This window comes from Somniosus microcephalus, chromosome 12 (assembly GCF_052327205.1).
Source record: "Somniosus microcephalus isolate GS21.2 chromosome 12, FLI_Smic_1.0, whole genome shotgun sequence".
NCBI classification, from domain to species: domain Eukaryota; kingdom Metazoa; phylum Chordata; class Chondrichthyes; order Squaliformes; family Somniosidae; genus Somniosus; species Somniosus microcephalus.
Window position 1 is genome coordinate 195603337 of NC_140998.1, and position 17312 is coordinate 195620648.

Consider the following 17312-nt stretch of genomic DNA (forward strand, 5'->3'; position numbering starts at 1 on the left):
CCCAAAGAGGCGTTATCCAGACAGAATCAGGAAGCCTCCTCAAAGACTGAACTTATAATTGCTTAAACTTAACCAATGTATCTAGCAACAGTAATTGTGATTGTAATTAGTTATCATTTAGTTGTTAAATGAATGTTATGTACTGTTTATCTAAAAGGGGAGGAATTGTTGCGTACGTACCTTTTAAGAGAATAACTGGTCTCGGACTGCAGTACCGGCAGTGACCACCCCTGTATCAAAGGCGCTAGTGAGCCTCTGTGTTTTTAGTTTCACTATTGACTTCCACCAGTAAAGGCTTAGTTTGTTCACTCCTGCTGTCCGTGTCTCAATTATTCACGGACGTAACAGCCAAGGGGCAACATGTAGATGAGAAATAGGAGGGGGCCAAGGATAGATCCTTGGGGGACACCAGAGGTAACGATGTGGGAGCGGGAAGAGAGGCTAACTGATATTCTGATCATTTCCGCACAGTATGATCCCAGCCCCAGACATATCCCTCACTGCGGAGAGAGAGCGAGGCAGAGACTGTGAGGGAGCAGATACGTAGAGAGGAAAAGAAACACTGGGGTAGAATTTGACTTATTGTAGGTGCTATGGTACAAACCAGGAGATTGTGAATCAGCCACTCATTTTGCACCAATGGAAATAAAACTCGGGAGAGATGTAGGGCAGGACCCCGGTTCATTCCTGGAGACGGGACTGATTGTATACCCTGTGTTCATGCCCAGTGATACTGCACACCAGGAGCAGAGCCTGATCAATGTGACCCTGTGACACCTCGAGTGGGAGGGGCTCCGGCCACTTTGTGACATCGCTCCTTGCTGCTGTGTGATTGGCCCCTGGCTCCCGTGTGATGTCACCTGGAGACAGGGCCCCGCCCCTGGTTACGGCCCATCAGTGGGATGTCAGTGTCTGTATCTACCCCGTGCTGTACCTGCCCTGGGACTGTTTGCTGGGACAGTGTAGAGGGAGCTTTACTCTGTATCTAACCCGTGCTGTACCTGCCCTGGGAGTGTTTGATGGGACAGTGTAGAGGGAGCTTTACTCTGTATCTAACCTGTGCTGTACCTGCCCTGGGAGTGTTTGATGGGACAGTGTAGAGGGAGCTTTACTCTGTATCTAACCCGTGCTGTACCTGCCCTGGGAGTGTTTGATGGGACAGTGTAGAGGGAGCTTTACTCTGTATCTAACCCGTGCTGTACCTGCCCTGGGAGTGTTTGATGGGACAGTGTAGAGGAAGCTTTACTCTGTATCTAACCCATGCTGTACCTGCCCTGGGAGTGTTTAATGGGGTAGAGGGAGCTTTACTCTATATCTAACCCGTGCTGTACCTGCCCTGGGAGTGTTTGATGGGACAGTGTAGAGGGAGCTTTACTCTGTATCTAACCCGTGCTGTACCTGCCCTGGGATTGTTTGAAGTGACAGTGTTGAGGGAGTTTTACTCTGTATCTAACCCGTGCTGTACCTGCCCTGGGAGTATTTGATGGGATAGTGTAGAGGGAGTTTTACTTTGTATCTAACCCGTGCTGAACCTGCCCTGGGAGTATTTGATGGGACAGTGTAGAGGGAGCTTTACTCTATATCTAACCCGTGCTGTACCTGCCCTGGGAGTATTTGATGGGACAGTGTAGAGGGAGCTTTACTCTGTATCTAACCGTGCTGTACCTGCCCTGGGACAGTTTGAAGGGACAGTGTAGAGGGAGCTTTACTCTGTATCTAACCCCGTGCTGTACCTGCCCTGGGAGTGTTTGATGGGACAGTGTAGAGGGAGCTTTCCTCTGTATCTAACCCGTGCTGTACCTGCCCTGGGAGTGTTTGATGGGACAGTGTAGAGGGAACTTTACTCTGTATGTAACCCGTGCTGTAGTTGCCCTGGGAGTGTTTGAAGGGACAGTGTTGAGGGAACTTTACTCTGTACCTAACCCGTGCTGTACCTGCCCTGGGAGTGTTTGGTAGGACAGTGTAGAGGGAGCTTTACTCTGTACCTAACCCGTGCTGTACCTGCCCTGGGAGTGTTTGGTGGGACAGTGTAGAGGGAGCTTTAATCTGCATCTAACCTGTGCTGTACCTGCCCTGGGAGTGTTTGATGGGACAGTGTAGAGGGAGCTTTACTCTGTATCTAACCTGTGCTGTACCTGCCCTGGGAGTGTTTGATGCGACAGTGTAGAGGGAGCTTTACTCTGTACCTAACCCGTGCTGTACCTGCCCTGGGAGTGTTTGGTGGGACAGTGTAGAGGTAGCTTTACTCTGTATCTAACCCGTGCTGTACCTGCCCTGGGAGTGTTTGATGGGACAGTGTTGAGGGAGCTTTACTCTGTACCTAACCCGTGCTGTACCTGCCCTGGGAGTGTTTGATGGGGCAGTGTAGCGGGAGCTTTACTCTCTATCTAACCCGTGCTGAACCTGCCCTGGGACTGTTTGATGGGGCAGTGTAGAGGGAGCTTTACTCTGTATCTAACCCGTGCTGTACCTGCCCTGGGAGTGTTTGATGGGACAGTGTCGAGGGAGCTTTACTCTGTACCTAACCCGTGCTGTACCTGCCCTGGGAGTGTTTGATGGGGCAGTGTAGCGGGAGCTTTACTCTGTATCTAACCCGTGCTGAACCTGCCCTGGGACTGTTTGATGGGACAGTGTAGAGGGAGCTTTACTCTGTATCTAACCTGTTCTGTACCTGCCCTGGGACTGTTTGGTGGACAGTGTAGAGAGAGCTTTACTTTGTTTCTAACCCACTGTACCTGCCCTGGAGGTATTTGATGAGAGCTTTACTCTGTAACAGAGGATTACATGGGATATACAGCACAGAACCAGGCCATTCGGCCCAGCCAGCCCATGCCGGTGTTTATGCTCCACTCGAGCCTCCTCCCGTCTCACCTCATTGACACTGTTAATTCTTTCTGTGTCTTTAGATTTGAACTTCTCTTTTACCAGGTTTATCCGAGTCTTGTAGTTACAATTTAACTGAAAGTACTGCTGTGGATTTGCCTTTCCTATTCCAGTTAGCACCTTAGGTCTGATCAGAGACTGAGCAAACCTCCCAAAACATGAGAAGTGATCTGATCGAGCTGTTTAAAAAGAAAATCCAGCACCATCTTCTCAAGGCAACTAGGGATGGGCATTAAAGATGGTCTTGTTAGCATTGACCACATCCTGAGTAAAACTTAAAAAGGGAATTGACAAGGTAGCTGATTTCCAAGAGTGATTTTTCTAATAGTGAATTCTGTAATCAAGCGACATCAAATTAAAATTAGAACTAAGCTGTTGAAAATTCAATCCAGGAAAATAATCTTAAAGCAAAATATTGTGTGAATGTGAAATGCACTACCACAGGAGGCCATTGATGCAGATTTAATTCAGGTATTTAAAAGTGGATAGATTCTTAGGTTGTATCGATATTAATTGAATGGAGAAAGTGGGGAAAATGAGGTTAAAAGAGTAGATCTACCATAGTTAACAACATGGTGAAGCTTGCTGAAAGGTCTTTTGCTGTGTACCTTGAAGTTACCAGACTGATCTCGACTATGACGTTCGGGTGACTGTGGATAAAGTCACACTGAGGGGGAGGAATCGGAGGCATTCACTATGGGTGTCCTTGAACAACTGGCTCAAAAACAGCAGTACCGAAAAACCTGCTGTAAGGTTTTTGTGTACAATTGGCTCTGGAATGTTGCATGTGAGCATAAAGAAGGTGAGGAAGAATAATTTAGAAAGGGGATGGTGTGTGGGAGCATTTTTAGCCATTTTGTTTTGCCTTCCCAGACGTCCTTTGGAGCATGGTAGCACCAACACTGATTGTAGAAGGTCTTGAGACAACTTTCCTTCAAGACATTCCAACATCATGCTGCCACGATATTGATGGCTCCCAATAAAGGCTGGCTGTGCCGACCCATTCAAGTGGTGTGGAGGATATTCTTTTAAATATTGGCAGATCTGACAGGGTAGCTAATCTTACAATTGTAGTTTGTGAAGATTACAGATAAAATGCCCAGATGTATCAGAAATTACATTCATTTTATGTCTCCAGATTCTGGAGAAGCTGAAAGACATTGCCGTTTATCTTTCCAAAGACGATTGGACAGAGCTAAGTGAATGGGTCGACATCCGTTATAAGAAAGTGCAGCAGAACTATGAAACCATGCTTGCAGTAGGTTTGTACAAAATCAATTATTTTCTTGCTTTCAACATTTCTCCCTTCCTCTCCTGAACACTCTGATTCGTACTGCCATACAATTCTTCCAATATTACACCCAAGTGGATGTTCTCCTCATATGTGGTTAGACATTTTGGTTGGGATTTTACATTTCACCGCTGCTGGCACACATCAGGAACACATATCAGGAAATGCAGCACCCCCAACCTGTGATTCGCTGAATATTAATTTACTTGCCTTGAAAAAATCCTGTCTGAGTGTATGTAGGCTTGTGATATGGGGACAGCGCAGCTGATCCCGATCTCACCTGACTATCAGAACACCTCCTGTTATACCTGTGTGGCTTTCCCCCCACTTTTTGTGCAAAACGACTAAATGATTGTCATTAAAACTAAATGAAGGATAAAAGCAGTAAATATTGGAATAAGGGAGGAAAGCTCTACATCTCAGATGCCATCAAGGACCTTCCTTTCCCTCGGTACTGAGAGTGACCGTCAGCTGTCACAAATGTAAATCTTCCTTTGGACTCTCCAATGGGTCCAATAGGGATCAGTGGCATAAAAATCTGGGAGAACAGGACTCTTAGAGGGCATGGACCTGAGTGCTGTGCTCCCAGCTCCCCAACATAACATAAAAGCTCCTTTTCCTCTGATCAGTCTGGGCTGGATTTAAATCCAGATGCCATTGATGAAAGGAAAGCCTCTGTGCTGCTCTTACCTGATATTATTCTAAAATGGTTCGATTCAACAGATGCCTTATGTTAGTAAGTTAAGTCAAATTAAATACAGGCAATTATCAACTGTAGATGAGTGGAATATTTTAATTTTCACAGGATTGAATGTACCAAATCCAGCGTTCATGTCAAGACCTAGCAGTGGGCACCAACCCCGTGTGTATGTTTCTTGTGACTCGGATGAGGAGTGGACGCCTAAACTTCTTGTGAAAAACCCACCAAGTAAATTGAATGTGTTTTCTTTGTTAAAGTATTAAATGTGCTTTTTTAACACCCTGATTATAACCAGTTTGTCCAGCAGCTAGTACAGATTTTTGTCAGGAGGCAGTTACTTTGAAGTTTTGGAGAGCTGGAGATTTAAGTAAATTGTCTGATCACATTTTCCCTTCTACTTGTGTAAGTTTTCTTTTCCAATTTTATCTGCATAATGTATTGATTTTTTTGGAGCCTAAATAAACTAGATATTTTTAGAATCGTTATGTTGTTAACATAATAAACTGAAATCTGAGATTATCTCAATCAGCAGTGATGTCTTACTTTCTCTCCAAGAGGTGAGATTCTTTAAGCCTCTCTTTAAGAATGAAGATACCAAGAAGACTAAGAACGAGAATACCAGAAAGGTAATTCAAAGTAAACAGAAATTCATATCAAACTAATAAATCGAGATGGAAACAAACTGCTAGATATTCACAGCAGGCCTGTCAGCATCTGAAGGATATATCGATACAAGTTCCCACCCAAACATTAACCAGTCTTTCTCCTTCAGACACGAATTGAGCTGCTACACACTTCCAGCATTTTCTGTCTTTATCTCAGATTGCTAGAAAACAATTTTTCTTTTTAATTTTGCTACATGACTTCCCAATTTGCGTCCCATGGTCCCTGGCAACTTGGTTCTATTTGTATTTATATTTCTTACATAAGATAAGAATTAGGAGCAGGAGTCGGCCATATGGCCCTTCGAGCCTGCTCCGCCATTCAATAAGATCATGGCTGATCTTTGGCTCATCTCCACTCTCCCGCCCGGCCCCATATCCCTCGAGTCCCCTAGAGTCCAAAAGTCTATCTAGCTCAGCCTTGAATATACTCAACGACTGAGCATCCACAGCCCTTTGGGGCAGAGAATTCCAAAGATTCACAAACCTCTTAGTGAAGAAATTCCTCCTCATCTCAGTCTTAAATGGCTGACCCCTTATCCTGAGACTATGCCCCCTAGTTCTAGACTCTCCAGCCAGGGGAAACAGTCTCTCAGCACTTACCCTGTCAATCCCCCTCAGAATCTTATATGTTTCAATGAGATCACCTCTCATTCTTCTAAACTCCAGGGAGTATCGGCCCAATCTCCTCAATCTCTCCTCACAGGACAACCCTCTCATCCCAGGGATCAATCTAGTGAACCTTCGTTGCACCACCTCTAAGGCAAGAATGTCCTTCCTCAGATAAGGAGACCCAAACTGTGCACAGTTCTCTTGGTTGCTTACTTGTCCTTGAAATTCATGGCCAGGAGATTTGGAAAGGCCTTTTAGCGCTGTTGGTGGATAAATCCTCCACCAGCATCCCAAAAGCTGTGAATATCAGCAGCTTCAAATATCTGCAAATTAATCAAAACATGGATATAAATTTTATATGTTGCTCATGAGGCTCCATAATATGGATCTAGCTGGTTCATGAAGACAAAACCCCTTGGTCACTGCTGCTGTACTAACATTTCAAGGTTCCTCTTCCTGTCGTTGTAATCAAGAATTGCAATACTAACATCTGAAGGTTCCTAGATTTTCCAGTGGTTATAGTCAAGATTTGCATTTCTCATGTTGGGAACTAGATTCGAGGGGCAACATATCCGGTGACGCAGGGCTGCAGAAAGATCCAACTTCATTTTGGTGACCGTTATGTCCCACTATTCACTGGAACTCACTGAGACACTTCCAAAGATGCACACAAATTTGTCCAAGAACGGAAAGTGTTGAAAATAAATGTTTCAATGTTTGACAGCACATTAACAGGAACTTTACATGAACATTGGATAAAACACCCAAGTGGCTACCCTTGTGTGTTGTTAGTTGATATGATTGCACTAGGATGAGGGTGAGTGTGAGGGGTGGCTAGTGAGATGGGGATGTGATAATGTAGATAGAGAGGGATGGGTGGAGGTGCAAGGTAAGTTGGTGTAAGGATGTGCAGGAGTAGGGTAGGGAAGGCAGAGTGATGGGGATGTGTTGAGAGGTACAGCGGGATGAGGTTGAGAGTGGCTTTGTACTAACGTTTCATGATCTAATGAGATCATTGAAATGTTTGCGCCACAGCACCCAGGTCCTCCTGACCACATCCCTGCTTGTGCCCTCCTGTGCAATGTGCAACCAGGCTGTTTTGTTCTCCTGGGGAGGTGTCTTCCGCCCATCCGAAGGGAAGAGGACCTCCCTGCATGCTCTGACTCCGTAAGTATATGGAGGGAGACATGGGAGAGCCTGGGTGCAGCCCTGCCCCTCTGTGCAGTGATTGTCAGCGTTTGCAGCACTTCAATGCTGTAGAACACTGACAGCACAAATGTCAAAAGAAAGTTGGCCATGGTCCCTTTAAAGAAACTGGCTGATGACACTTCATGAATGATGTCACTAGACCCGCTTCCTCTAATTGGTCCGGGAAAAACGCTGGGCGGGCTTAACAAGCCCCATCAATGCAAATTCATTTTCCAGAGCGGGATGGAGCTAGCCACTGACATCACCCACCCCGGACCCACCGAGGTAAGCAATATCCCGGCCGCCATGTCATCCTCACAACTTACTTTCTCACCTAGCTTTGTATCATCAGCAAACCTGGATACATTACACTCGGTCCCTTAATCTAAGTCATTAATATAGATTGGAAATAGCAGAGGCCCCAGCACTGATCCTGGTGGCACCCCATTAGTAACAGCCTGCCACCCTGAAAATGACCCATTTATTCCTACTCACTGTTTTCTGTCCTTTAAACCAATCCTCTATCCAACCTTACCCTAACCCCCAACCCCATGAGCCCTTATCTTCTAGGACAACCTTTCATGTGGTACCTTATCAAAAGCGTTTTGAAAATCCTAATATACTACATCCACTGGTTCCCCTTTATCTACCCTGTCAGTTACATCCTCAACAAACTCGGATCAATTTGTGAAACACTATTTCCCTTTCAGAAAACCATGCTGACTCTGCCCAATCATATTGTGATTTTCTAATTGCCCTGTACCACTTCCTTAATAATGGATTCCATAACTCCATGTTCCACAGAATGAAGGTATTTGTTACCAGTTGCTTGTGTACATCAGGCGGAATATAATGTTCGTTTTTAGGCATTGTCAAACATTACCTCTCTTTTAGCGATCACACGTAGTTTGGGAAGACCAAAGGTGAAGTAGTAAAACTATGTGTCAAATCTGCTCCTGTCCCATTTTCCTGAAGGCATGATTCATGAGTAGATATGTTTCCTAGTCTGGGCTGGCTTATTTTGCAGCCCTTTTGGCAATTGCTAAATGGCTGTTCTTCATGTGTTCAGCTCTTCATTGTCGGAGAAAATCGAATCTGGTTTCGTATATACGCACAAACACTTTCCAGAAGTGATGATTAGTTAGCAATCAGTGGAAATCCTGGTTAATTTTATTCCCTTCCTTGCAAAAGGGTGCTGAGGTTAATTGTATTAATTTTACCACATTTGCTGAGATCACCAAATTGAACACAGGAGTACAGAATCAAACATGGGAACGTTCTGACCTGTGTGGCTCAGGACTACACTGGGGAGCGACAGCATTTATCCAACGGGTAGTTGGGTAGGTTTGTTTATTAAATATGCTACAACAACGAATGGAGAGGAAAAATAGACAAACACTTTGACTTGTACATAATCTCTTTAGTATTACAGGCAGTCTTGAGGCAGCTATTCTTTAATTCAGGAGCGGTGAGGGACAGTTTTACCGTCACATTCTGCATTTCAGAACCAAAAAGCTCCATCACAGATGGCGTCCCATTTAGAAGAGGATAAAGCTGAAGTTTCCAGGGGCTTCACTGAGGACACTGCCTCAGGTATGGAAGAGACAGCTCCAGTTAAAAAGATCAACAGAGAAACGAGTACTTTGGTTTGTGAAAGTGAAGCTCGTAGTGAATTCAGTAAAGGTATTTGTCCTGGAATAAAGGATTTCAGTAAAGTATTTCTATTTTGAATAATTGAGGGTGTTTTAATGAGGAAGAGATGCTCTATGTTGATAATGTGACCACTACCGTAGTCATTCAAATCAGATTAACACAGTGTCTTGCATTATTATGTAAATGTCTTCAGCATCTTCTGTGCAACCAGAAACAAACCTTACATGCAAGAATATTACAATTAATTGGTTCAATTTTTGTTCATAATCTTTTTGATTTATTCCACAGTTGTCTGTACTGGAAAGATCTTGGGGTCAGCAAATGAGGAAACAACCAAAGAGACTGAAAGCAGAAGACACAGTTTGAGAAAGAGAGAGAGAAAAGTTTACACTGAAGAAAGGGAACTTTGTGACGATAATTACCTGTGTATGTGCAAAGTAACCTATCCATTTCCTCAGGGCAGGAATAATTTATTGGGCGTTTTGGTGTGATGGCATAGGGGCCTTGGTAGGCCGGGGGATTGGTGGAGCAATGCAGCATGTCAGAGTGGTGGGGCAGGAGTGCAGGCCTGTGTTTGCCCACAAACAGGCACCGATTGTTCTTTATCATTGAGGAAAAACAATCACAAATATGATCCCCAAACTATTGATAATAATTCTGGAATCTTCTAATGAAATATTATAGGACTTTCAGTAATCATAAACTAATGGCCCCTGATTACAGGGAATAGCAGCTCCTTGTCTAAGATATTAAAGCATCCTATACCAGCCTACAGCAGGACCTGGACAACATCCAGGCTTGGGCTGACAAGCGGCAGCTAACATTCAAACTTATGAATGTCAAGCAGTGGCCATCTCCAAAGAATTGACGATGCAGCCAGAATTAAGTTGGGAGTCAGCATGGTTTGGGAAGGTTGTGTGGAGATGATGACATAACTGAAAGGGCAAAGTTGAGAAGTGGCACTGACCCCGAGAGTGATTTGCCTGATGGTTTAGAGGGACTTTTCTAACTGGATTGGCCGATTGAGCTTCATTCAAAGAATGAGGAAGCTTTCACCGATAGGAAGCAAAGCCCAAGGGGGAAAATTGAGTCGCGCCCCGCGGCCGAAATTCACCGGTAGCGCCCCAAGACCCCTGCGTTAACATTGATATAACCACGAATTGTACTTCCAAAAGAAACTTCTAGATCTTTCATTACACTGACAATTTCTCTTTCTTCCTTCTCCAGCAGCTCACCAAGTGCACCGAGATGAGTCTCATCCTTGCCCTCATTGCAATGTTGCTTTTACCACTGCAGAGTTTCTTCAGAAGCACATCAGGAGACATCCTGAATCCTGTGGACAAATTTCAGCAGGACAATCTTCGCCTCCCAGCACAAAATATCTTTGACAACGCGAAAGTGGGCAGGGATCATTCACACTCTCTGTCCAGAGGAGAGAATTTATAAAATCAGGTGATCTTCACCTACGCCAGCGTATCCACACAGGAGAGAGGCCGTATAAATGTACTGAATGTGGAGAGAGTTTCACAGAGGCAGGGAACCTCCAGAGACACCAGTGGATCCACACAGGAGAGAGGCCGTATAAATGTACTGAATGTGGAAAGAGTTTCACAGTGTCAGGGAACCTCCAGAGACACCAGCGGATCCACACAGGAGAGAGGCCGTATAAATGTACTGAATGTGGAAAGAGTTTCACACAGGCAGGGAACCTCCATACACACCAGCGGATCCACACAGGAGAGAGGCCGTATAAATGTACTGAATGTGGAAAGAGTTTCACACAGGCAGGGAACCTCCATACACACCAGCGGATCCACACAGGAGAGAGGCCGTATAAATGTACTGAATGCGGAGAGAGTTTCACACAGGCAGGGAACCTCCATACACACCAGTGGATCCACACAGGAGAGAGGCCGTATAAATGTACTGAATGTGGAAAGAGTTTCACAGTGTCAGGGAACCTCCATACACACCAGTGGATCCACACAGGAGAGAGGCCGTATAAATGTACTGAATGTGGAAAGAGTTTCACGGTGTCAGGGAACCTCCATACACACCAGCGGATCCACACAGGAGTGAGGCCATATAAATGTACTGAATGTGGAAAGAGTTTCACACAGGCAGGGAACCTGCATACACACCAGTGGATCCACACTGGAGAGAGGCCGTATAAATGTACTGAATGTGGAAAGAGTTTCACACAGGCAGGGAACCTCCATACACACCAGTGGACCCACACAGGAGAGAGGCCGTATAAATGTATTGAATGTGGAGAGAGTTTCACACAGGCAGGGAACCTGCATACACACCAGCGGATCCACACAGGAGAGAGGCCGTATAAATGTACTGAATGTGGCGAGAGTTTCACACAGGCAGGGAACCTCCAGAGACACCAGCGGATCCACACAGGAGAGAGGCCGTATAAATGTACTGAATGTGGAGGCAGTTTCCCACAGGCAGGGAACCTCCATACACACCAGTGGATCCACACAGGAGGCCGTATAAATGTACTGAATGTGGAGAGTTTCACACAGGCAGGGAACCTCCATACACACCAGTGGATCCACACAGGAGAGAGGCCGTATAAATGTGCTGAATGTGGAGAGAGTTTTACAGTGTTGGGACCTCCATACACACCAGCGGATCCACACAGGAGAGAGGCCGTATAAATGTACTGAATGTGGAGAGTTTCACACAGGCAGGGGACCTCCATACACACCAGTGGATCCACACAGGAGAGAGGCTGTGAAAAGGTTAAAAAAGGGCTAAGATGAGGGGATTAAGGAACAGAGCATATCTCCAACCATATAAGGAATTGGTATGAACAATGTCCAGAAGGAAAGTCTGGTGTAGTCGTGGCCAAAGTGCACAAACCGTGAATCACTAACAGGAATGTATTGAGAGATAACGTATGGGGTCACAAGACCAATGCACACAGGTCACAAGAATTTGCACCCGAAGCCAACTGTGTGATGAAAGAAATGTATACGTGTAATGCACCTAATTGTAAACAGTAGCCACGACTCAGAACAAAGCCTGTATATAAGGCAGGAGATTTTCAACGATCGGGAACATTCATCCCAGGATGGGTGTCTTCCCTGTCGACTTGTAAATAAAGTTGTTTTACTGAACGCACCTCCGGACTCCGAGTGATTGATTGGGAATAAGGCGGACGTCGACCCTTTATATCACAGGGTCCGTCTAGGGGAGAAGAAGCTCTCCCGGTTTACCCTTACAACTTGGCGTAGTCGGCAGGATCTACCGGATGGGCTGAGTAGAGACATTGTCTCCTCGCATCGAAGCTCAGGGCCGGAGATCCAACGAATCAGAGGCGGAGTCGGGATACATGAGTAAAGCAACTTGGGTGCATGCTAGGAAATTATAGAAATGATAATGTCTGAATAAGTTGAGGAGCTCGGGTTATATAGGATTGGATATAGGGAAAATCCAATCTAGGCGGAGTTAAAACCGCGTAAGCAGGGAAAGGTCCCTGAAGGTCCGGGGGAGTCCCGGAGGTAGGAAACGAGGGAGGAAACTAGCAAATCCACCCTAAAAGGATGGCGAACAAAAAGGACGCCAAAAGATCTAAACTCCCGTATGAATTTGTATGCGCTAGGTATCGACGGACAACAGTAGGTCATAAGGTAACTTGCCGTATGAATTTGTACGCGATAGTATCGGATAACGGAAATTCTGATAGGGGCGGGGTAAAAAGACCCCGGGGAAGTGAGAAAACCTCACGGAAATTCCCGAGCGGCTAGAAAATGCCTGGGAAAGAAATCGACGGACAAACAGGACGGCGTAACGTAACTTGCCGTATGAATTTGTGCACGATAAGTATGAGAAAGTTAAGGAAAAGATGGTTAAAAAAAAAAGGGATATGATGACAAGGTAATAAAAAGAATGGGAAAGGAAGGTGGGATCCTGAATGGGTTCCCGACTGACAGAAAGAATGGTGGAGTAAGGAGAGCAAGAATAAGGAGGAGAAAACTGTAGTGGTTCTTTGTCAGGGCCACCTGAAAAATGTGTAAGATTGGGGCCACACGGGAGAGGGAAAAAGAGGAGTTAGTGGAACAGTTAAAAAAGGTAGGCACCAAGTGTGCTGCTGTAATGAAGACAAGGTCAGTGCATAGTGGAAGGAATGATAGGAGATCGATTGGGAGGATTTAGAAAGAGAAACCTAAAGTTTTACCGACACGGAAGTTCTTAACGTCTGTGCTGAAACAAATAAAACACAAGATTGCTGAGTGAAAGGAACCTTAAAAAATACTGGGATCTCAGTTTGTGTGAAAGTTTTCCTGACTATGGATGTTTAAGAAGTTACAGTATTCCGTTTGTCTGAAAGCCTGTCTTTAAAAAAATGTCCAGTGTGTTTTAGCTCCACCCACTCTTTGGTACAGAGAGCTAAAAGCTGTTTAACCCGTTGAAGACTTGTCTTGAAGGATGGACAAGCGTGTGTTGTTTTAAGTTTGTTAATTGTTTTACAAAAGATAAGCTTCAGTCTTGAAGTTACAGTTGCCAATTTGCCTGGAAGAAAATTAATTTGAATGTTTACAAGGCATGGGTAATTGTTTCCTTGTTAATGTGACTATGGTTTCTTTCTTTTCCAAGTGATACTGGTTAGTTTATAAAAAATTGATCTGGATTGGATTGGAGTTATGAGGTTAATTAACCTATTAAAACCAGGCTTTCATTGTGGCCACGGTGAAATTCTGGTTGGTGTAAATTTGTGTAAACCATATTGAATAAGATATTTAATGGTCTGAAACCAGCCCTTAAAATATTTACAGTCTTGGATATAGCAAACAGGTTCTGGTCCATACCATTGGCAGAGGAATCACAAGGGAAATTCGCCTTTACCGTCAGGGATAGACAATATACATGGACCAGGGTCCCACAGGGGTTCCATAATAGTCCAAATATATTCCACCGTGTACTGAGTCAAGCCTTAGACGAGTTAGACCTATCAAAGTACCAGAGCGCCCTACTCCAATATGTCGATGACATAATGATTGCATCAGAGGATGCCAAAGGACACATGGGAGCATTACTAGCCACCCTCCAGACATTTAACAAAGCTGGCTTTAAATTGAGCCCAAAGGGCACAGGTTGGACTGTCCAAAGTAAAGTATCTAGGACACGAAATTAGCCAGGGGTATAAGGCACTCCCGCAGGAACAAAAGGCAGCCATAAAAGACAAGCCAAGGCCAGTGACCGTCCGGGGAGTGAGGAAAGTGTTGGGACTATTTAATTACGGCAGGAATTTTATATCAGACTTTGGAGGGAAAGCAGAGCCGATTCAACAGTTAGTTAAAGGGGGAGACCCACCACCGATAAGATAGAATGGGAGACGGAGCAGGAGGAAGCATATCGGGCCCTTAAACAGGAATTAATAACAGCCCCTGCCCTAGGATTATCAGATCCCACTCGACCCTTCCACCTATATTGTGATTTAGATCATGAGAGTGATTCAGCCGTGGTAATGCAAGATCACGGAGGGAAACAGAGACCCGTTGCGTATTACTCTGCAAAAAAAGACCCAGTAGTGAAGGCGATGCCACGATGTGTGGCTGCAATAGATTGCGCCACCCGGGCGGTGCGAGTAAGCGAACCAATAGTGATGATGGGAAAGGTAATTTTGCATATCAACATACGTTAGTGGGACTACTCAACACAGGAAAATTGTGGACGATATCGGATAGCAGGAAAGCTAAATGGGAAACGATATTACTCCCCAGGGATGGAACTGTGATAATACAAAAACATCCCGGGGTTAATCCAGCCACGGGCATATTAACGGAAGGAGAAGAGCACAGTTGTCAGATGAAAATGGAGGAAGAAATAGGGAGTGGAGTAAAGGAAGACCCACTAGAAAATCCCCATATGGTCATCTATGTAGATGGATCCCGAAAATATATCAACGGAGAACCCAGAACAGGGTGGGCAGTAGTAAATCAAGAAGGAAAGACCCTGTTAAAAGGAGCCCTTTATGGGGATAAGTCAGCACAGGTAGCGGAACTAGTGGCTTTAATAAAAGCGTTGGAAATAGCAAAAAAACAAACGGATAAATGTTTATACCGACAGCCGTTATGCCTTCGGAGTGGTGCATGATTATATGACACTATGGGCCAGAAGGGGGTACATGACCTCGACGGGAGAGGTAGTAAAACATGGAAAACTAATAGAAAGGTTAGTTAAGGCTGCACAGGCACCTTTAGAGGCAGCGGTAATTAAAATAAAAGCCTACACAAAGATAGAGGATATGGACTCACAGGAACCCCAGGACCAGGCCCCTATAGGGAATAGGTATGCAGATCTAGCCGCCAAATTAGTTGCGGAAGAAATGCAACCAAAGGATGTGTTTAAAAACGAAATAAATATGGTCATGACAGTCAGTGGGGTACAGGAAGTGAATATAATGGAGGTACAAGAAAATACTAGTAAAGAGGAAAAAGAGAGATGGAGACAAGCGGGCGCTCGACTACAGGATGGAATCTGGAAATGGGGCCCCCGTAACCAGGTGGTGGCACCGGAATGTTGCAGACAACAACTGATGGCGCTATACCATGGTGTAACACATACTGGCAGAAGTAACATGTTGCACCTACTGACACAGTACTGGTGGTGGCCAAAGATGGGTCGGGAAGTAGCGAAATATTGCCACCGCTGTATAATATGCGCTAAGAATAATGTAGGACAGAGATGTAGAGTTAGAGTAGCAAACCAACCCAGGCCCCAAGGACCCTGGGAAAACTTACAAATTGACTTTACCAGCAGGACCGGGGGAAGAAATATTGCCCGGTAATAATTGACCAATTTACCAAGTGGGTGGAAGCTTTTGCCACCCAAGATTGCTCTGCAAAAACAGTTGCACTAATATTGGCTACCGAGGTTATACCCCGTTGGGGAGTGCCTCTGCAAATTGACTCAGACAACGGCACTCATTTCACCGGTAAAATAATGAAACTTGTAAGCTGTTACACGTAACACAAAAATATCACATACCATATCACCCCCAGAGCTCGGGGATGGTAGAAAGAATGGACACTGAAAAACGCGCTGACAAAAGCCATCCAAGAAACAGGGAAGGGATGGTCGGAATTATTACCCAGCATACTAATGAGGCTGCAAGCCACCCCAGGACGAACGACTGGACTGACCCCCTGCGAACTAATGACAGGACGAGCTATGAGACTACCAGAGGATTTGGCTGGAGGGGTGAGTGAACCAGGACCAGTACAAGATAGATTAAGTACAACTAAATCAGGAGGTACAAGCACTGAATAAAGAAGTAAGGAACCAACAACAGATTAAAGATCTAGAAAGGCAGAATGCTGGACTTAAACCAGACGAGTTGCCCAGAATAGGTCAACAAGTAATGACGCAAGTTATCGGAAGAAAGGGAATGGAACCCCGTTGGATGGGGCCATATACTGGATTAATGACAAGTGATACGTGTGTTTGTCTACAGGAACCGACGGGTATGCGATGGAAGCACTGGACCCAGGTGAAACCATTTAACACTAAAGACCCCCATTCTACCCTCTCCTCTAGGGGAAAGAGCTCGGAAGACGACCAGACCTCTGTTTAAATTACAGATAAACGTGGATCCAGTGAGATGGATTATTATAACTACTCTGATGACAACACTTATAAGCCCAAATAACGGGCTGAAAGAAATGGACTGCAAGTTAAGATCCCCTAGTGGAGACTCCACAAGGAACTTCATTATATCACACAGTTACGAGTGTGAAAAACAGGAAAAGGATGTTACAGGTGTAACGGTATCTGGGTGAACTTGGATCAACGACCATGCGGACCCTGTAGAATGACAGGTACCAGCAATATGGTAAGATGTAATAGACACTGGCAGGTGTTGGGTCAAGTAGGGGGAGGATATATCCTGAGCTGCACGGACAATATCATAAGATGGACTATTGTACACGGCATTACAACACCTCAACCAACAACAAGAAGGATCACACCACAAGGAGTAACCCTAGAACCAGCAACACCCCCAATCACAACAACACCTGAAGAACGAAGGTGTCCGAAATGGACGCCTGGGCCCGAAAATGGACTGGTGTTATTTACCGAGGGAGAACAATTGTATGATAATGTGAGACATGAAATTGTACCGGTACTAATGAACTTAACCATGCTACAATGGCCAGGATATTGTGAAAGATTTACTAAAACTAGAGAGTTGTATGCATATATGATAAGGAATGTAATTAACCAAGCTGCTGATGCAACAGGGGCTTCTAGTTTCAGGGGACATGCTGCATTCCACCAAAGAATTAAGAGGGGCTTAGGAAACGAT

General features: G+C 45.0%; 1 pseudogene; it reads left to right on the plus strand.

Annotated features, from left to right (window-relative positions):
• Positions 1-12206, plus strand: part of LOC147109852 (uncharacterized) — a 156759-nt pseudogene extending 144553 nt beyond the window's left edge.
• Positions 12207-17312: the final 5106 nt, after the last annotated feature.